The 24,201-nt window shown below is 30.9% G+C and overlaps 1 pseudogene; it reads left to right on the top strand.

Moving 5' to 3' along the window:
• Positions 1-23,765: 23,765 nt before the first annotated feature.
• Positions 23,766-24,201, top strand: part of LOC117923044 — a 63,343-nt pseudogene continuing 62,907 nt past the window's right edge.

Below are 24,201 nucleotides of genomic sequence, written 5' to 3'. Positions count from 1 at the left end.
ATAAATGAAAACTCACCTATGATTAATTAATCAAAAAACATGCACAAAAGGGAAACCTCCAGTTTTGTTTCAAGAAACCTTAACAAAATTCCAACTTTAATGATGCAACAAGAAGATATGCCTCCCGTTCGGTTTACTTCAAGGTATTAGGAAGATGGACATCAGTTTCGACTACTTAGGACGTTAAGAGACAAACAGAGAAGTCTGAGAATCCGAGAAGATGGGTATCAGTTCGGTTTGTTGGACATGAAGGTTTTGGCTTATTCAGATTTCAAATGACCTTCTGAAATGGCAAGTTTTTGAGATTCCGGCTTAGGGAAAATCTCATATTTGGTTGCTAACAAACTAAAATGCAGATTTAGGGCTACAGGAGTTTTTGAGGAGAAAGTTAGATGTCGATTCCAATTTAGGCTCAAGGTTTTTTTTTTGGCTAAAATGAGAGAGAGAGAGAGAGAGAGAGAGAAAGAGACAGAGAGAGAGAGAAGGGGACAACCAAATGTTCAGATTTGGGAAAGGTAAATTAGGGATGGAGAACTATCAGATTTGGGAATTTTTTCTAGATCAAACAAAGAATTGATTTTTTTTTCAATTCTTTGTCGGATTGGGTTGTTTTTTATGCAAGTGACAAGTTTCACAATTTTTTTTTTTTTATTTAAGTCTGACGTGGAGGTTATTTGACTGTTGATGCAATAGACATGGGGGCAATTTGGGCAGATAAAATTGACTCAACACAAAGTGCACAATTCTCATATTATTTTGTCCATTAATGATTGTTTTCCATATTTCATTAACTCGGGGTTTGAATATTATATATTTTATAAATAAAGGCCCTAAAACACAAGTTTCCCAAAAAAGAAAAAGAGAAAAAAAAAGATTTTGTTAGAGAAATGGAGAGTAAACAAAAACCGTTGTGGGCTTGTGTGGTCTATAGATCACTTTTTTTTTTTTAAGAAAAAAAAACTGGGTTAAAACATTTATATTTATTAATTGAGTATATTAATAAGTCAAATCATATTTATTTTTTAGAAAAGATAAAATTAAATTTTATTTATTGTTATTAAAAAAACAATATTTCAAATTGTAATTGAATGATGTATTATCTATATTAAGACTAGAAATAAGTTTCAAAATAAATTAATAAATTCGGTATTTATTTTCTATATTTATTTTTGTTGTTTTTGAATAGAAAAGTTCAATATTAAATAAAAAGTCATTAATTATTTTTTTACTAAATTAATTAATTATAATTATTTTATATATACTATATAATTTCTTTATTTTCCACATTTATTCTATAATAAAAAGTCTATATATTAAATTAAATTTAAAATAATTAATTTTTTTAATTAATAGATAAATATACATTATAATTTATTCAGTGACTATGGCATAATTAAATAAAGTTCATTATTTATTAACTATTTATATTAATAAGTCAAATCATATTTGTTTTTTAGAAAGAAGATAAAATTAACTTTTATTTATTGTTAAAAAACAATATTTCAAATTGTAATTGAATAATGTATTATCCATATTAAGATTAGAAATAAGTTTTAGAATAAATTAATAAATTCGGTATTTATTTTTATTGTTTTTGAATAGAAAATTCCAATATTAAATAAAAAGTCATTAATTATTTTTTACTAAATTAATTAATTATAATGAATAATTATAATTATTTTATACTATATAATTTCTTTATTTTCCACATTTATTCTATAATAAAAAAACCTATAAAGTAAATTAAATTTAAAGTAATTAATTTTTGTATTATTTAATAGATAAATATAGATTGGAATTCATTAAACTGGTGACTATGGTATAATTAAATAAGGTTTTTTGAACAAGATTTTCCTAAAATTTCAAAAAAAAAAAAAAAAGTCAGCCAAATAAGATTTCTTAGAAATATTTCCTCAACTGTTAGAAAAATAAAACAATAATTCTATTTAGATGAGATTTCAAAATCATATTAAATAAATAAAAAATATTTCAATTATACCAATAATAATAAAGCTATGTATGGAAGTAAAGTCATTTATAAATAATCAAAAGAAAGTAAACCCCAATTTTTTGTCATCTTCTATATTTAGAAAATAAATAAATCTTAAATTAAAAAAAAAACTCAAATTTTAAATTCAAAGAACTTTTGAATTTTAAAATTATTCAATTTTTACCTATAATTTTATATAAATAAAAAATTATTAACAAATAAGAGGAGGAAAAAGTTATCGTACTCTCATGATTATATTTTTTATTACAAAGAATATCTTAAAAGAGCATAATTACATTTTTTTTTTCTCTTTCAATATAAAATTGTTCATGTTTCCTTATTCTTGGATTTTATAAATGAAAATTTGTGTTTACAAATTTTATTATGTTACATGTTCTTTTTGTCTTGAAATAAAAATACAAATTTAGATTAGAAAAAACAATAATTTTTAATCTTATATATTTGGTAAACATGAATTTTATAATTGTGAAAATTTTTATTTGATAAATATTATTTTAAATAAAAATAAAAAATGAGAAAGGGTTATAAATAGGATCAGCCCCATGTGCCCACTACCCTTCACATTGCACATGGAGAACTTTTTATCAATCAATGTGGAGGCTATGGTTGGAGTAGAGACAAAATTGCATGAATGTCATGCTTAATGACTTCAGTACTTTTAAGTATGTCTAACAAACGCGTAAATATTTGATGCAAATAGGGGTATGAAGATAAGTTGATTATCTCTAAAATAATATATTTTTAGATTACAAAGAAAATTAGGAAATAGAAATATATTTAATGATGTTATTTACATTGTTTTATATTTAGTTGTTATAGACCATTTATTTAAACCATGTGATTATCCTTATTTGTTAATAATTTACTTAGTATTCACCTTCTTTTTTACGCTTTATATTCCAAGAATGTTAAATTTATAATTGCTTTATTATTTACATTTACCTCTATTTCTTGCATATAATTATTCTTACACATTAATAATCATTGCATAGTTCATTTTATTTTTGTGTTTATTCTCTTTAATATTCTCATACAATTTTTACAAGAACGTGTAATTTATAATCGCTTTATCATTTTAATAGTGACTATAGAATTCATTTTGTTTTTTTTTAATGTGTGGACCCCGCATTTCGGCTCATGCGTTTCCCACTTGGTGGCAAACTTGATTTTACTTTGAAAATGATTTTATATTGGTTAAAAATGACTTGGAGTCGCCACTTATTTTTGTTTTATTTTTAAAAGGGTAAACAAAATAAGAAAGAAAAACCCTAAGTGTGACTCCTTGTTTCGGAAAAGGTGGTCTGTGAAAAAACCGGATCGGGTTCGGGGGTCAGGTTACTTATCGGGAAGGTACGGTAGCGACCGTAGCACCCCTCTAAGTCCCTAAAGTCGGGTCTCTACTAATAAAATGAAGCAATCATGGCAATCAACGGGAAAGTCAATGGATACCCACCTAAATCATGCACAATATGAGAATCAAAACACGCAATATAGATTGACTAGAATGGGAATGGATGCGTACCTCGGCCATGAGCCATAATGCGCTATCAAGAAACAGAATTAGTGCACAATTGATGAATACAAAATATAGCTCATGCATATCGGAGCGCAAAACGAAGCTCAAGCAAAATACACTAAGCACAACAGTTGACAAATCGAAAGAGATCGAACATAGGGCCCCCACCAAAGCCCGATTTATTACTCAGGAGCCAGTCTCACAAATTCCGTGTTTTAAGATTAAGAAGAATTCACTATTGCCTATGTAAAATCGAGAAGAACGGAAGATTATTTAGGAATCGAAATGGAATTAAAACTATTCGAGTGAAAATTGGATTTTTGGAGCTTAAATTTAAAAGATTAGAGCTTCGACAATTAAAATGAAATTTGCTAGAGAAAATAAAAAAATGAACTTTAGGGAATTAAACTACAAGGGTATGGATTTTGAAAATTGAATTTGTAATAATAATAATAACAAGGAATGAACTTCGGGAAATTGAACTGCGAGAATATAGATTTTTAATAATAGTAAGAAATGAACTTTAGGAAATTAAATTGTGAGGATATAGATTTTAATAATAACAACAATAAATATAACAATAATAATATTAGGAAATTGAACTGAGAGAGAGTATAGATTTTTAATAATACTACTAATAATAATGATAATGATAATAATAATAATAATAATTATTTTAAAAGTTGAATTGATAATGACAATAATAATAAGATTTTAAAAGTTGAATTAATAATGGTAATAATAATAAGATTTTTTTGAATTAATAATGATAATAATAATAATAAGATTTTAAAAGATTAGATTAATAATAAAAATAAGAATCAGATTTTGAAAGTGGAATTAATAATAATAGTAATAATAATATATTAATGATAAATTTTAAAAGGTTGGATTAATAATAAAAATAAGCATAAGATTTTGAAAGTGTGAATTAATGATAATGATGATGATAATAAAATATAGAGATATTGAGAGTTTGAATTAATAATAATAATAATAATAATAATAATAATAATAGAATTTTGAAAGTTTGGATTAATAACAATAATAATGATAAGGTTTGAAAGTTTGAATTAATAAAAATGATAACAATAATAAGATTTTGAAAGATTGAATTAATAATAATAAGATTTGAAAATTTGAATTAATGATAATAATAATAATAAGATTTTGGGAGTTTGAAATAATAATAATAAGAGATGAACTTTAGGAGGTTAAACTACGAGAATATAGATTTTAATGATAATGATAATAATAATGCTAATAATGACAATCACGATAATAATAATAATAATAGAAATAATAATAATGATAATAATAATAATAATAATAATAATAATAACGAAAAATTTAATTAATAATAATAATGACCATGGTAATAACAATAATAATGGAATCTGAAAAAGTTGAATTAACAATGATAATAATAATAATAATGGCAATAATAATACTAATTGATAATAATAATAGCAATAATAATAATTAATATTGGTGATATCCGCTAATAATAATGGTAATAATAATAATATTCGTTAATAATAATAATGATAATAATCCGTTAATAATAATAATAATAATAATAATCCGTTAATAATAATAATAATAATAATAATCCGTTAATAATAATAATAATAATAATAATAATAATATCTGTTAATAATAATAATAATAATATCTGTTAATAATAATAATAATAATAATATCTGTTAATAATGATAATAATAATAATAATCCGTTAATAATAATAATAATAATAATATCTGTTAATAATAATAATAATAATAATAATCCGTTAATAAAAATAATAATAATAATATCTGTTGATAATAATAATAATAATAATAATAATAATATCCGTTAATAATAATAATAATAATAATAATAATAATAATCTGTTAATAATAATAACAATAATAATACCTGTTAATAATAATAATAATAATATCTGTTGATAATAATAATAATAATAATAATAATAATATCCGTTAATAATAATAATAATAATAATAATAATCTGTTAATAATAATAACAATAATAATACCTGTTAATAATAATAATAATAATAATAATATCTGTTAATAATAATAATAATCTGTTAATAATAATAATAATAACAATAATCCGTTAATAATAATAATAATAATAATAATAATAATAATAATAATAATCCGTTAATAATAATAATAATGATAATACGTTAATAATAATAATAATAATAATAATAATAATAAACTTTGGGAAATTAAACTATAGACTTTGAAAGTTGATTGAATAATAATAATAATACTAATAATGATAATAATAATAAATTGAATTTGAAGATTTAAATAATAATAGAGATGGGCTTAGGACTAAACGGGCTTAGGACAATGGCTACCAATTGAGCCCTTTAATGGGCCTAGGGTGGGGAGATTGAATCTCAAAGGAGGCTAGTGGGCCTTGGGCATCATGGTGGTGCATGGCATGGGGGGCCTCATCAGCGTGCTTGGGCTGGGCTTCATCTCATCCTAGCTCAAAGCAAAACACAAGCCCAAAGCCAAACACAAGACTGGGCCTAATGCCTTACCCCAAGCCCAAGACCAAAAAAAAACTTCATCTTCTTCCTTGCATATTCCCCCCCGCGGCTGCAACGTCTTCGTCACCTCCACGCGGCGGCAGCAACGACGGTGTTCGGGGTTGTGGATCCTCCAGGCCAAGTGGACAGCCCCCGGGCTTCGGTGGCGCGAGGACCGCTCCGGATCTCGCCCTTCCAGACGAAGACGGCGGCGCTGCTGCAAGCTATGGCAGCGGCGGCGCTGCCGCGGGCAATGGCAGCGTCGGCGTGTCTCGGAGCGAGACGGCAGCGGCGCGGTCCAGGACGAGTGCAGCGTTGGCGTCTTGGACGGGTGCAGCGTCGGCGTCTTGGACAAGTGCAGCGGCGGCGTGGTCGTGGGCGTGAGCAGCGTGATCTCCACACGCACGTTGGAGGACAGTGATTGAGGTACCAGGAAAAGAAAAAAAAGGAAGAAAAGAAAAGAAAGAAAAAAAAACATAGCAATAATATACCCAAATAACATGAGAGCTAGAGAACCACCAGATAAATACATGAAGAATAATACGATAAGGAAGATGAATAGAAAAACCACAATGCTCATACCTGAAAGTCCTCTTCCCCGTTTTAGATATCTCTTCCTCAAAAACTCCTCTGCCTCCTAAGTTCCTGCTTTTTTGATTTCCAGAGAGAAAAAAAAAACCCCAGAGAAGACCGCCAACCCCTTTTCCTTTCTTTCTGCTTCCCCAGCTTCCTCAACAAGCCATCCCCGGCTCCTGTTCACGTCCCATCTGGCCGCCCCCTCAGCCTAAATCCCGGGGTGGTCAGAAGATTATAATCATGGAAGAAAAAAAAAAAAAAAAAAAAAAAAAAAAAAAAAAAAAAAAAACCCAGCCATCTCTCTGGGGGGTCTACATAATGCTATATGTTTCATTATATATATATATATATATATATATATATATATATATATATATATATATATATATATATATATATATAAAATTTATATTCACATTTTTGGTTTTAAATTTTATTATTTGGAATAATATGAGATGTTTATTTTTTTGGTTATTATATGTTTGGAATAATATGAGTTGTTTATATTTATTTGGTTATTATATTGTTTTAGGTTTGATCTACTATTGAAGAATATGAACCTGAATTCGAAACAAATCCAAAAAATATAGCAAAAGAAAAAATTAGTATTCGATTGTTATCTAAAGAAGAAAAAAAAATGATAAAAACAAATATGTCAGAAAAAAAAAAAAAAAAAAAAAAAAAAGAGAAGCATATGCTAAGAAGAGGATAAATGAACATATAGAGAATACGAAGAAAAAAAAAATAGCGTCATAATTGATGATATGACAAGACCTAAATCAAGTATTAACATCTAACTATTTGAAAATTTCGATTTATGTAATTCTATATAATTCATAATATGATCACATTATTTGTAGGAAGTTCAAATCATCAAATTACAACCGAACGACCAACCAAGAAAGGAAAACAACAAACAAATATTTTTAGTTCTTTCAAAATTGGTAAGTTATATTCTATAATTTAAATAAAATTATGATAAACTTCACTATATATATTTAATTAAATAGGTACTAAATATTGATTATTTATAGGGTCTTCATCAAGCCAAAATGAGTTGTGAACTAATTGGTGTGCACCCATTACACATATAGCAGATAAAAAAAATATTACTATTTAATAAATATATATATTTCAATTTTTTATTTAATTTTTATGTATTGTAGATAGTTATTGTGAAAAAAAGAATCCATTTTAGAAAACATAAATTTTGAGTGTAATATACTAGAAAAAATACCATCTTGTAAATATTGTCATGCAAAAAGATTTAAACATGAACCCAAAGGGTTTTGTTGTTCTAATAGAGAATATCATTAGTTGTAAATAATATTACTGAAGAATTTTATGAATTATTTATGTTGAATTCTAAAGAAGCTATTGAATTTCAAATATACATTAATACTTATAATAATACTTTTGCTTTTACATCTTTTGGCGTTAAATATGATAAAGACCTATGTAGAAGAAATAAAGGTATATATACGGTTTGAGTTCAAGGTCAAGTCTATCATTATATTAATGAATTATTACCATCAAACAATCATTCATCATATTTACAACTTTATTTCTATGATTTAGAACATGAAATAGAAAACCGATTATATGTTTCAAATAAAATGAATTCGTCTATTTTAGAAAAATAATTGTTATATTGAAAGTTAACCCATATATTAATTTCTTTCGAGCTTTAAAAAATGTATCTAATTAAAAAAATTATAAGATTCATGTAAGATCAAATGTTGGATTAGATAAAAAAATTTATGATAATTCGTCAACATCAGAAGTTGTTGCAATATGGGTCGAAAACACTAATTTTGAAGAAAGCTTTTCCCAAGGAAAAATGGATTGAGAAATTCTTGTTTATAATCTTTCTAGTTATAGCCATAAAGTGGAATAATATTATGGTTGTTACTATTCTTTGCAATATCCTTTATTATTCCCACACAAAGATACTGGTTGGCATCAAGGAATTGAAAGAATAAATAAATAAATAAAAAGGGAAACTTATTGTCAGGACAATTTATTAATAAATGCTTATCAAGCCGCATCTGCCACAAACTTGTTTGACAAAGAAATGAAAGGTTCAAATAATTACAATTTCTGATTATTTTTTATACTAACAATGTTAATACTTTGAGTATTATATTCAATTTATTTCTTTTTATTTTTCTTAACAGCGTTAAAAACCTAAAGAAAAATAACAAAGGTTTCTTATTGAAAGTATTATTGTTACAAGCTCCAGATTAGACAATTAAATAAATCAACATTGCTTCATGTTGGTCGTCTTTTACAACAATATATGGTAGATATGTATATCAAATTAGAAACATCAAGATTAGAACTTTTTTTTTTTTTTTTAACAAACAACATGAAATTTGTGCTGAATTATATCAAGGAATTGTTGATAGTATTCATGTTGCTGAAACACGAGGTAATAAAATAAGACGGCGAATTGTTTTACCAGCTTCTTTTATAGGTGGACCTAGAGATACGTGTAAACGATACGTGGATGCTATGGCCTTAGTTCAACAATTTGGAGAACCACATATTTTTCTTACAATGACATGCAATCCTAATTGGCCCAAAATTAAAGAAGAACTACATTTCAATCAAGAAATACAAAATAGACCTGATTTAATTGTTTGTATATTTAGAGCAAAGCTAAAAGAATTAAAAATAGAATTATTTAAGAAACAAATATTTGGACCTATAGCCGCATATGTATATGTGATTGAATTTCAAAAAAGAGGTCTACCATATGCTCATTTTTTTATTATTTTAAAAACAAATGCAAAATTAATCGCACCTGAATCTTTTGATACAATTGTTTGTGTTGAACTTACAAATAGAACTTAAAATGAAAAATTATATTTAGTAGTTACAAAGCATATGTTACATGGCCCATGTGGTAATCTAAATTTAAGCAACTTTATGTATAAAAAAAGATGGAAAATGTAGAAACGATTACCCTAAACCTTTTTTTCTCGAACTAGTCTAGGAAATAGTTAATATCCAAATTATAGATGTCGTAACAATGGAAATAAAATAAAAATAAGGGGAATTGATTTAGACAATCAATGGGTAGTACCTTACTATCCATATTTACGTGTAAAATTTGATTGTCATATTAATGTAGAAATATGTTCTACCATTAAAGCAGCCAAATATCTATATAAATATGTTTATAAAGGACATGACCGAGTTGCATTTAATATTAGCTATCAAGAAGACTCAGAAAATATAGATGAAATTAAGAACTTTCAGGCTGCATGATGGATTTCTCCTCCTGAGGCAATATGGAGAATTTATCTCTTCTCATTAAATGAAATACAACCATTTGTAAAAACACTACAACTACATCTTGAAAAAAAACAACCTGTTATTTTTAAAAAGTCAAACAATTTAGATCATATAATAAATAATGATTATTCTGCAAAATCTATGCTCATTGAATTCTTTGTAATGAATAAAATAAATGATAAAGCCAAGAAATTGTTATATAAAGAATTTCCAAAACATTTTGTATGGAATCAACAAGATAAAATATGGACTAAACGAAAAAAAGTAATGCCATTGGTAGAATTGTAACAGTTAATCCAATTGATAGTGAAAAAATTGTAATGAATAAAATAATTGATACAGCCAAGAAATTGTTATATAAAGAATTTCCAGAACATTTTATCTGGAATCAACAAGATAAAATATGTACTATATGAAAAAAAAAATGTAATGTCATTGATAGAATTGTAACAGTTAATCCAATTGATAGTGAAAGATATTATTTACGCTTACTTTTAAATCATATTAGAGATGCAACATCATTCCAACATTTAAAAAATGTAAATAGTATTGAAACTTCATCATTTCGTGAAGCTGCTCAATTACACGGATTATTAGAAAGAGATGATAATATCGAATTATGTTTAAAAGAAGCTTCTTTCTATCAAATACCATATCCTTTACATTGTTTATTTGCTAATATATTAATATACTGTAAACCTAACAATCCTAAAAAATTATGGGAAATTTTTTAACAGGCAATGTCTGATGATTATGCTTTATTAGATAGCAAATAAAAAAACATAAGATTCAGGGTATTAGAACATATTAATTCCTTTATAGAATCGATGGGAAAATCTATAAATGACTATCACTTAGTAAACTATGACATCATTACTTTAGATATTAAAAATGATATATTTAAAGAAATTAATGAAGAACTACAAATTCTTGTTGATGAAAAAGACATTGTTGCCACAAAATCGCTTAAATTTGAACAAAAATATGCATATGATATGATATTAGAAAAAGTTTTTAATGAAAAACTAGCAACATTTTTCATTGATGGTCCCGATGGAAATGGAAAAACATATTTATATCGAGCAATTCTTGCAACAATAAGATCCAATAGTTTAATTGCTCTTGCAACAACATCATCAGTAGTAGTTGCGTAGATCTTACCTAGTAGAAGAACAACTCATTCAAGATTTAAAATCCCACTTAATATTGAAGATTCAAGTGTTTGCAATGTTAGTAAACAATCAAGATTAGCTAAACTTCTACAAACTACAAAAATAATCATTTGGGATGAAGCACCAATGTCAACGACAATCAACCGAATGTCTAGATAGAATGTTAGGAGATATAAATGATTGTAATATTTTATTTGCTGGCAAAGTGATTTTACTTGGAGGCGATTTTTGCCAAGTGTTATCGATTGTTCCAAGAGAAACAAGAGAAGAAATCATCAATGCAAGTTTATTAAAATCATATTTATGGCCAAAATTTACAAAAATAAGATTAACTAAAAACATACGAGCCGAACTTGACCCATTGATTAGTGAATATTTATTACGAATTGGTAATGAGGTAGAAAAAACATGTTATAATGAATGTATTAGACTTCCACTTGCAATGATTATACCTTATGCAGAAAATATAAATACATTGAATATCTTAATAGACAACACCTTGACTAATATCAATAAATATACTAATAATTTAGATTTTATGATGAATAGAGTTATATGCCAAGGACATGTCGAATAGAGCAAGAAGAAACTAAGAAAAACCGGTCATATATAGTCACCCGAAAAGTGACTCCAACCACAACCAAAAAAATGTTTGCATAGAAAATGTGAATAAAATGGTGATAGTAAGTCCCCAAAAGAGAGAACAACACACAAAGCCTCGATACGGTGATCAACAACATGCAAGCTCTCGACACAACGATCCCAAAAAGATGTGTAAAAACGCTCATGCGACTCTTGCCAATGGAAACACTCCATTGGAAAAGCATTTATGTCAAAAGGACCCTAGAGCGGGATACCCTAGACAGGCTCAAATGACCCAGGAGGGGTCACCTGCCTTTGACATCTACAACTAGCCATATCTAAGTACAAGAATACAAAATGACACAAGTTACAAAAAAACCTAAGAAAATCTTAAGAAAAACTAAACCATTAGAAATGTTTAACTGTATGCGAAGAACAGTACTATTCAAATGAAAATGAAAAATATAAAGTGACCTGACCTCAAAAGACAAAAAAAAAAAAATGACAACCCAAAGCGCTCGAAGAAAAATGGGAACATTTGAAATGAATATGGATCATTAGATGGCTTAAATAGCCCATAGGAACGCTCAATGTAGATTAGTTCTCGAGTGTCACGAACGCTCGAAGTGATGTTAGATACAACTTATGGCGCTCAAGCGGTCTAATCGCTTGAAGCAGCACTAGAAACATTTACAATGCTTGAGTACATGAATCTCCAAATAGAGCACTTAAGTCCTAGGAGCAACGCTCAAGCGCTTAAAGCTCAAGAACAATTCAAGAAGAAACAATTAAGTAAGCCAACCAATGGAACTAGGAATCTAAGTATAATTAATTTGAAACAAGTGATAACCAATAATGATGCAAGAAACACAATTGCAAACAACTTAGGCAGATCATCATGTTCAAAAACTCTCAAGATTAGCCTAGTCAATAATAAAGTAAATTACTTTAGATAATATACATCAATCCATCAAGAATAAGGTTTCAAGTTCAAATGTTAGAGTTAATCATAATCTCAATTTTAAAACCCAATGCATAACCATCAATGTATAAGAGAGCCAACATAAAAACATAAGTATTGATTTTCAAGGGAATACGACTTACAATTTAGTTCTATTTTTCGAAATTGATCACTTAGAAGAAATCCAATCATACCTTTGGTCAAATTAAAGTACACATCCATTCAATTTGATCTAAGATCGTCGGATTTCTATTTGACATGACCTTGTTGATCTACATACAACATAACTTAACTCTTCCTTAGTTTTATATCATTTTTTTTTCTTTTGAAAATGCAGGCCTTGTTCACCATGATCAATAGATTGTTCATTTTATTTTCATTCATGGTTGCGTTTGTATCCACTTTGGGGGTGTTTCCAAATGTTGCAAGTTAGCAGTTTATAGTTAAGAGCATGAATCTTGGAAAGAGTATGAGAGTTATGCTTAACCAATAATTTAATATTTTGTACTAACTCACTTCAAGAAACAATTATGATGATCATAGTCAATCAAGGTATGTGGATAATAAGATTTGAGCATGACATCGAATCTTTCCAAAGAAATCAAAGTCTACTTTATGAGTTAAACTTAAGAAATTCTCCTTTTGATCAAGCACAAGATGTAACTAAAGTTGAAGTTTCAATATACAAGGACATTTAATTATCAAGAATCAAATACCTTAATAGTGATTAACAAATATCTATAATTTAATCCACATTAAGTCTTATAGATGTAGTATATTTCTATAGTCCATACACTCGAGATATTAAGAATCATGCTAATATATCAAGTAAATACACAAAAATCATATGCCCAAACTAACATTAAAAGAAAGTCAAAGGTAACCAAATAAATAAATAAGCTCAATACCTTTGAAGCCTTTAACACTTGAAGATCAGTCGATTAGGCATATGCCTAGGGATTTCCTAAGGAATTCAACCTAAGAGAATCTAGGGGTTTGCTAAGAATATATGCCAATTGATGTTCAGTGGGAACAAACTTTAAAGAGACAACATTTTCTTTAATAAGATCCTTAATGAAATGATGACAGATTTCAATGTGTTTAGTACGGGAATGAAGAACAAGATTTTTTGATATATTTATAGCACTAGAGTTGTCATAGTGTATGTTCATGGTCCCTTGCTCAATTTCATAATCTTTTAACATTTGTTTCATCCACAGGAGTTATGTATAGCAGCTTCCAATAGCAATATATTCAGTTTCGTTAATAGATAAGGATATAGTTGACCAAAAATACTAATTTTTAAAAAATTAATTTATAAACTAGATTTAGTTGTAAAATAATTCCCAATCTAGTACATTTTTTCCACGTAAGCCTCCATATCATAAAACCGTAGCTGATAACTGCGGTTTTGAATTTAACTTAAATTTTTATTTTATATATATTAGTTTATTTTTCAAAATAAATTTAATATCATGAATTTATTATATTATTTTTATTTTCTATTTATTAAACTTATGTGATTATGTGTGTGTGTGTGTGTGTGTGTGTGTGTGTGTGTGTGTGAAATTAAATCATTTGTATTTTAAATTTGACATAAAAAAAAATCACATATTATTTATTAAACGAAGAAACCACCAAAAGGGTAAACACATCAAGATGAAGCATCACTTGATATGTGAGATAGTAATGAGAAAAGATGAGGTTATAGAGAAGATAATTTTTGCGAAGAATATGACACATGTCTTCACGAAGACTTTGTCTTCTAAAGTTTGATGGTCATAGAGATAACTTAGGTGTCAAATGTGTTCCCAACATACTTTAGGGCTTGTGAGAATTTGTTGGGATTGACCCTTGGAAAGTATAACATAATGTAACAGATTGAAATTCATTTATAAATATATTTATTTATGTTTATTAGTTTCTCTTTTATTATCTCATATGCATTAATTGGTTATCTAACCATACACGTCCATATTTCTTATATTGTACATGACATAGGTACATTAGGAGTTGTACAAATGATACAAGTCATGGGTTCCTTGTAAGTAGATAAGTAGTCCATAATTAGTTCATAGATTCGGGCAATCTAATAGAGATTGTAGTGCACCACTTCCTAATTGGAGGGATGACTTGTCTTGGATATTGGAATGAGTTTCTCATGATAAGTGCATTAGTATGTATGGTTACACATTGGACAAAACCTATGGTAAATCATAATATTAGGTTATCGATTATCATGATTCACCAAGCTACTATACTACATGGACTTTCAACCTTGAGAGGATAAACTCGAGATATTATGAATCATGCTAATATATCAAGTAAATACACAAAAATCATATGCCCAAACTAACATTAAAAGAAAGTCAAAGGTAACCAAATAAATAAATAAATAAATAAGCTCAATACCTTTGAAGTCTTTAACACTTGAAGATCAGTCGATTAGGCATATGCCTAGGGATTTCCTAAGGAATTCAACCTAAGAGAATCTAGGGGTTTGCTAAGAATATATGCCAATTGATGTTCAGTGGGAACAAACTTTAAAGAGACAACATTTTCTTTAATAAGATCCTTAATGAAATGATGACAGATTTCAATGTGTTTAGTACGGGAATGAAGAACAAGATTTTTTGATATATTTATAGCACTAGAGTTGTCATAGTGTATGTTCATAGTCCCTTGCTCAATTTCATAATCTTTTAACATTTGTTTCATCCACAGGAGTTATGTATAGCAGCTTCCAATAGCAATATATTCAGCTTCGTTAGTAGATAAGGATATAGTTGACCAAAAATACTAATTTTTAAAAAATTAATTTATAAACTAGATTTAGTTGTAAAATAATTCCCAATCTAGTACATTTTTTCCACGTAAGCCTCCATATCATAAAACCGTAGCTGATAACTACGGTTTTGAATTTAACTTAAAATTTTATTTTATATATATTAGTTTATTTTTCAAAATAAATTTAATATCATGAATTTATTATATTATTTTTATTTTCTATTTATTAAACTTATGTGATTATGTGTGTGTGTGTGTGTGTGTGTGTGTGTGTGTGTGTGTGAAATTAAATCATTTGTATTTTAAATTTGACATAAAAAAAAATCACATATTATTTATTAAACGAAGAAACCACCAAAAGGGTAAACACATCAAGATGAAGCATCACTTGATATGTGAGATAGTAATGAGAAAAGATGAGGTTATAGAGAAGATAATTTTTGTGAAGAATATGACAAATGTCTTCACGAAGACTTTGTCTACTAAAGTTTGATGGTCATAGAGATAACTTAGGTGTCAAATGTGTTCCCAACATACTTTAGGGCTTGTGAGAATTTGTTGGGATTGACCCTTGGAAAGTATGACATAATATAACAGATTGAAATTCATTTATAAATATGTTTATTTATGTTTATTAGTTTCTCTTTTATTATCTCATATGCATTAATTGGTTATCTAACCATACACGTCCATATTTCTTATATTGTACATGACATAGGTACATTAGGAGTTGTATAGATGATACAAGTCATGGGTTCCTTGTAAGTAGATAAGTAGTCCATAATTAGTTCATAGATTCGGGCAATCTAATAGAGATTGTAGTGCACCACTTCCTAATTAGAGGGATGACTTGTCTTGGATATTGGAATGAGTTTCTCATGATAAGTGCATTAGTATGTATGGTTACACATTGGACAAAACCTATGGTGAATCATAATATTAGGTTATCGATTATCATGATTCATCAAGCTACTATACTACATGGACTTTCAACCTTGAGAGGATATTGAGTTTGTGCCACAATAAATAGGAGGCTTTGACCTATGGGTGAGACCTTAAGGTGGTTACATATCCCTATGGATTGAGTCACTATTGATAGAAGCTAGTGGCAACAAGTATTCTCAATAGAGGTCACATGATACCTCATGAATTTAAGACAACGTTTCCCTCTGGGTGATCCAAAGGACAAATGATCTAGAAAACTATAACCATACATTTTCTTTAATGAAAATTTGACATATGCTCCTTGGAGGTAGAGTATGTCAATTGATCACATAGTAAGTAGGATCTATAGCTCAAGGATTGAAGAGGTAACCTTGATAGTTGATAGCACTACTTTATTAAATTATGGACACTATTTCATAGGGAATCTCTATGTAATGGATAGTAGGTCATAGACTTGAGAGTATTGAAGTGTAGTTGATTCTTTGTAGTAGCATGTTGAATCAATTTTATAATTGCATTATGAGAAATCCAATACTCCTATGGGTCCCAATGGTCCTCGCTCAAGCTTTATACCTTGGTGATATGATTTATAAGGGATGGGTTGGTTTTATGTTCACTTTTAGGCATAAGGATGTTGTAGTAATTATGCAAGGGTGCATAGGGGATAGTAAACAAGTTCTTTAGATTGGGCTAATTGGTTAACTAGAAGGCCTTGTGTAGTTAATTAATCAATTAGTTACCAATTTCGGCTAGATTAAGTGACTCAGACTCTTAGTGGGCTTAAATCACTTAAGCCTAGTTTGGGAACTCTATCAATACTCCTTTAGGGGTTAGGGTTTCTAATCACTTTTTAGTGAGTCGTCTTCCACCTCTAGAGATAGTAGAGAGCCATAACCTCCTCTCTTTCCAAATACCCAGCTTTGGAGTGCCAAGATCAAAGTTAGAGCCATCAGGAGGAAGATCTTAAGTGTACAAGAACTTAGGATTCTTTCAAGCATCTTCTTCACCACATAGACTTGATCTGGGAACATTTAGATCAAATTATGAGTTATTTTTTTCTTTGATTTTGTTGATCTAAATGGTTTTTGAAGTTATGCTTCCACTTAGATTGTTTTCTAGAGAAGCCTAGGGTAGATTGCATGTACATATACGATCTAGGGCTTGGGAATGGAGAAATTCAAGGTTCCTAACACTCAAAACATGAAAACTTAACTTGACCCATTATTTAGTCAATATCTATTACGAATTGGTGATAGAATAGAAAAAAAATTGTTATAATGACTATTTTAAACTTCCATGCACCATAATTATACCTTATATAAAAAACATAAATATGTAAAGTATCTTAATTGATATTGTCTTCCCTGACATCAATAAGTATCCTAATAATTTAGACCTAATGGATTTCCACCCCATAAATTAATATTAAAACCAAACTATTTCGTTATATTGTTGCAAAACATCAACCCCTTAGAAGGGTTATGTAATGATACTTATTTGATTTGTCATAGATTTGATCAAAATGTAATAGATGCAAAAATTAATATTGGTGATCATCATGGAAAAAGAGTTTTTTTTTTTCACCTAGAATTGCATTCATACCTATCAAAAGTGAAAAACATATAGTTCCATTTAAATGAACACAATTTCCAATTTACTTAAGCTTTGTAATGACAATAAACAAAGCTTAAAGGCCAAATGTTAGATTATGTGGGTACATATCTACCTAAACCTATTTGCTCTCATGGATAATTATATGTTGCTTTATCTAGAGGAAAAACATTAGACTCAATTAAAATGTTGGTTAGACGTACTCTTCTTGACAAATCATATTATAATTGTACAACAATTATTGTTTGTCATGAATTACTAATGTTAATTAATTCTTATCAACACAATAAATGTACCCCAAATTCTTAAATTACTTCTTTAATGATTTGTTATGCTTCAATTTTATAGGTAATGTCACCTTCAATATTAACATTTTCACTTCCTCTAAAAATATTCATTTCTAGGTATGAATGCCTCTTACATTTGATGCATTTATTTAATTCTATATATTTTCAACTTCAATGATTGTATTAAATTTAGTAAAGTCTTTATTTTAAACAGCAATTCTATATCTTTATATCGTATGTGTTTTCTTTTTCTTATTTATAGCTACAATATGAGACGACAATGCAAATTAATTTAAGATATCAACCCTATTGAGAGTGTGGACAATCAAAGTAGTTGTTGAAAAAACAATGCCATGAGTATCCCAACATAGTGCCACAAAATATCAAAGACTTATATTAATAAATTTGGGGTAATCTAATTTTATGTTTTCTCATTTAAAAATATTATATTTACTATAAATAATTGTTTCATAATAAATAAAATAAAAAATGCATTTCATAAATCACTATTGAATTTTTCTATGTAATCGTTGTTTACTAAATGATTCGTACATAAATACAGTGTATCATTTGGTTATCCTTGTGACTATGCATTAATCATTATAATGGGGTATCTTCTTTTTTCTTTTGTTGAGGTCAGTCCCCAAAGAAGCATTTTCTTTGAGATTAGATATTTTCATTGATCAAGAGTTCTCAATGGAGTATTTTGAGATAGTACCTGTTCTAGTGGAGCTTTTTCTTGGTGACTTTGCATTAGTTAGTATACAGGGGCATATTCCCCTTTTGTTGAGTTTGTTTAGCGTATTACTCTTTCTTTGAGTTGTTTAGGTGATCGCGCGTAAATCCAGTCGGGTCATTTAATCAAAAACATTTATAAAACCTATGACTTCATACTAGTGTAGCAAAGCTACTATAGTATAGTGGCTCTAGGGTCGAACTCTGGGATGGGTTTTCATTCTACCAGTGATATACTCGAGATTAGAAATTGAATTTAATGATTTCCTTTATCAAAAACTTAAAGTTTAAAAGAAAATAAAATTTGTTTTGAAAGTGTTTGAAACTAAATTAACATAAACTAATTAAAAATGGAAGAAAGAAAGTCTCCCGGAGCTAAGGATTGCTAGGATCAAGTTTAGAATGCAAAGTGGAAAATTCCGGATTTTTCTCCTCGCATTGGGGATTTAACCTATAGTTATTTCCCGAACCGGTATAGGTTTAACAATGAAGATTTAATCCATAAAAATCAATAGAAATGGTAGTCAAGGTCCATTGATGGCTTTAGACACTATGGGTCTTCACCTTGAACCACTTTCCAATGGCTCGTACATGATAACTAATGGACTGATATGGATCTAGCAATAAGCATCCATAGAGACCTGAAGCTTACCATGTATTGGCCATTCAAAGTGATTCTAAGGGATTTAAAGCAAAACTTTGGATTTAAAAGCCATTTATGAACTTCAACTACCTATATTTAAGGCACGAGCGTTTTCCACCTTTGCATCTGGACTTTTCACCTAGCTTCCTTCACTCCAAGAAACCAAGAGTTTAGCCTCTCATCCTCTAAGAAAACATCCTCAGAGGTTGTTTGGCTTCCAAGAAAAAGAAAATAGTAAAGAGAAAATAGAAAACGAGAGAGCTCTGTATATTTCTAAGTGTAAAACATAACACGCATGATACATCTCTTCAAGAGGTGATTTCCACCCCTTATATAGTTTTTACAAAAGCAAAGCTTGTGATTGGCTTGTTACAAGGAGAAGAAAGGAAATTACATCAAAAAATACATAAGAAAATATCTAAAGTGGAGTCGGCAAAAACAGAGGAAAATTCGCACCACGCATGGGTGTGCGAATTTGGAAGGGGGTGTGCGAGTTTCGCACACCATTCGCACACCTGGAGCAGTTGTCTTCCGAAGGCCATATCTTCCTCGTTTCAGCTCCAAATCGTACACGGTTTGAAGCGTTGGATTCTTGACTTCCTGATATTTGAAATGGTTTATAGAATGTAGAAAATGGACTTTGGGAAGTACTCCAAAAGTGCCAAAGAAGACTACAGCTGTTGTCCTCTGTTTTCCTCCTTGCTTCTCTTTGCTTCTCTTTGCTTTTCTTCTTTGGTTGGCTTGTCTTAATGATCCAAAAAGATGTCAAAACACTAAAACTAGACACAAATATGATTAGAAGTCATTGCTAGGTCCTTAACATGCCAATTGGAATAAAGATGGAGAATTACTACACAAAAGTGCTTAAAACATAATGACTTAAAGGTGTAAAATAGCACTTTTTGGGTAGTAATCACTCCCCCCAACTGACACATTGCTAGTCCCTGAGCAATGAAGGAGAGAAAAAGAAAGAAAAATAGATAATAATAATTCACAAAATCATGCTGATCACTCCAAAAAATAATCAAGTGGCATGATTGGATCAAACTCTCACATGGCAAGTCAAGGATATAAAACTCAATCATCACTAAGAGTCATCAAATAACTTACCTATCACAACATACAAAGAGTGGGCATTATGCAAATTTGAGTATCAAAATAATTTCCACTCCCAAAGGATCAACTCTTAATCTTCCACAAAAATCTAAGTGTTAAGGTGCTTAGTTTCCAGTTATAGTATGTCAAACTATATTCTCCCCCCAACTAAGGTTTTTCTCTAACTTTAGCAACACTACTCATATATAAAAGGCTAAGAACGCACCCCTTTTCCTTTTTTTTTTTTATATACTCCACCCATCCACCCATGTAACGAGCATTGAGGTCGGTGAACTCCCAACCTATAAAGGCTTAGGGCACCAGGCTTTAAAGATTTTCACCATATACCCCTCGGACCTTGCTCGGGTTTCAAAGCAAGTGAAGCAAAAATTATTCATAAGACACATTGGCCTTTTATAAGGTGTCCCAACACTAATAGAATGAGGTCAATGACACCAAGTCGAAAATTTCCTAAGTTTAGGGGGTGAGAAAGTTTTCCATCTTATAACTGGAATCTAATGTGTTCAGTGTGTGAAAAGATTAGAGTGGAAGACTTAAGATTGAAAACAAAAGGAGCTTCAACAATTTATCAACTTTAATAAGCATAATACAAACTCTGAGACTATGGCAATAAGATAAGAATTTAATTTCTCCCATTTACTTTTGAGAATTTATCTTTGAGAAAACAAAGAGAGTTTGCAAAAAATTTGTTAGCAAAATAACTTAACCAAAAATTCAACAAATTACTTTCTCAATTCTCCCCCCAACTAGGATGAACATTGTCCCCAATGTTCCAAAAACAAGCGATAATATAAGGGAGGAATTGATACCTCCTGATAGTAAGGGACTCTGAATGAACAGGAGAAACCACATGTTGCATAAGAAAAGAAAAATCATAAGAGTGATGAATAGAGGAAATAAAATGGAATAGCTAAAATACACAAAAAGAGAAGATGTCTATATAAACTGAGAGAGTACAATATACAAAATAAACATGGAATACATCCAATCCCAGTATAAAAGTGGTCCAAAATATATAAGACATCCAAAAACGTAGCATATAGATACAAAAAATGAGAGGAGTGATCGTATGATCAAGTAGTAGGCTCCTCTGGTGGATAGGAGGGGTCCTCCGCTGCAACTGTGGAAGGAACCGCTACAGGTGGAGCTGGTGGTGAAAGACCGAGGTGCTGCTGAATCTCACGGAGAATGAGAGTCTACTGGTCCTACTGAAGCTGGAAGTGGTCCATCCGCTCCATAATGGACTTCTGAGTAGTGGTCAAAGTCTGGAAAAAAGCGAGCAAGACATGATACTCTGCACCAGGGATAGTAATGGGCGGCTCTGATGTAGGAGGAACAGCAGATGGGGCATCAGATGATGGTGCCTCTAGGACTGGCTGAGGAGGAGCTGAAGTGGACGGAGCAGGAGGGACTTCCCTTGGCTCGGGAAGTTCTGGGGACTGGCGATGGAGCCATATCTGAGTCCATTGGTCAAGAGAGAAGCTCTCTCGACAATGGCGGCGGGTCTCAGAATGAGGGTCTGTAGGAAAACCCATATGCGCCAAAACATGGCATAGCAGCTGAGGAAAAAGTAAAGGAATGGTGTCTGCCCTCGCAAGACGCCGCGTATGCACCTTCTCCTCAAAATGGAGGAGAGCGGCCATAATCAAATGATGGGGGCCAAAGTAGTAGCCCTCAGAGATACGGAATAATGCCTTCATAATGGCCCCTCGCTTCTATACTTTATGCTGAAGAGGAAAAAGATTGGCGCGAAACACCACATCAACTAGGAGCATCTCTAGGGGAAGCTCTCTCCTCAAAATGGTCCTCTGGGAAGATGTCTCTCGAGATAGGATACGAACCATGTCCCACTCAGAAAGTGGGACCCAGCGTCTAAATGCAGCGGGATCTGCTGGTGCAAAAAGGATATGGAAAGCATCGGCAATCTGTCTAGCCCCCAAAATACCCTGGCGTCCATCAATGGTAAAAAGGATCGAGGCTGGTACCGGGACGCCACGAGTAGTCATAGATTGGTAAAAGTCTAAAGCTACTCGAGGATAAAAGAACTGGGGCGGAGTCATAAAGGGTACAAGATGGTACCTCTCAAGTAGGCGGCATGAATCCCGCAACTCAGGTTGCTGTCGCATAAGAGAGTGATCGAAATATGTCTCGACATGAAAGTCTCTCGAACGGCAATCGGAGTTGCCCTCAATGGGCAAGCTGGGTCTAGGGCGCCTGGCGGAAGAAGGCTGAGACTGTGAATCCCGAGGTGCTCTGGAGGACTCTCCTGGCTCTGAAGTCTTGGCTTTCTTTGTAGGATGACTCCGAGGTGGAATTTGTGTAGGGGCCACAGACGTGGCAGATGCTCTCCTCGTATGGTATCTGCTCCGAGGGGCAGAATCAGGTAAATGTGAGGGTGCATCTAGTGGGGCCCACACAGGGGCGGCACTCTAACTGCTCTGAGGAGCTGAGGTATGTCCTCCTCGGGTCTTAGGCATGATGAAGCGATGAAATGAGGCTCAGAGGCTTGGGATTAGGGAAGGTAGGGATGGAGAAACTGAAATTTTCGCACAAGGGGGGGTGGTGTGCGAAATTTTCGCACAGGGGAGGGGGGTGTGCGAAATTTTCGCACAGGGCACTATTCACCCGCGTGTTTGAAGAATTGTGGCTTGTTCAAATTGTGAAAATTTGTGGCCTTTGAGGGTGGGAAACGTTGGCTTAGGTAGGAAAAAGATTTGTCATGGTGAATAGGCTTGGAAATTGGAGCTTTTCAAGAGGAGAATTGAAAATTGGGAGCTCCCATGGCCGGCGGCAATGGGTTTCTTTTGAAGAAACCGTGGCTTGAATGCTTATGGTTTAGGCTTTGGTTTGGTAAGAACAAGGTTGGGATTGGATTATGGATGGATTTAGATGGTTGAGTGAAGATTTGAAAGGATTTTGATGGTGGAAGGAGATGAAATTGTCGAAAATGGAAAGTGGTGAATAGTGAATGCGCGGCTATGGAATGGAGCTATGGAGATGGGCTGCCATGGTGGTGTTGATGATGAGGAATGATGAAGAAGAGGAGCTTTGTGGATGGAAATGGGTGATCGGAAGAGAGGTTTTGAGAGAATTGAAGAAGAAGCTAAGACTTTGAAGAGGAGAACATAGCTTTTAAAGAGAAAATGAGATTTTCGCACAGGGGAAAATGGTGTGCGAAAATTTCGCATACCTGTGATTCTCCAAGACAGAGAGCATGGTTTTGAAAATTGACGCAAAAAATGAATTCGCACAGGGTTCGCACAAGGTTCGCATTCCTGTGAAATTCGCACTGGGATTTTAGGAAGGGACCGAGAGCATGCATTTTTGAAAATTGGTGCAAAAGCAAATTCGCACAGGGTAAGTGGTGTGCGAAATTTTCGCACAGGGGAAAATGGTGTGCGAAT

The sequence above is a fragment of the Vitis riparia genome, chromosome 10, assembly GCF_004353265.1.
Source record: "Vitis riparia cultivar Riparia Gloire de Montpellier isolate 1030 chromosome 10, EGFV_Vit.rip_1.0, whole genome shotgun sequence".
In the NCBI taxonomy this organism is placed as follows: domain Eukaryota; kingdom Viridiplantae; phylum Streptophyta; class Magnoliopsida; order Vitales; family Vitaceae; genus Vitis; species Vitis riparia.
This window is presented reverse-complemented; position numbering and strand designations above follow the sequence as displayed.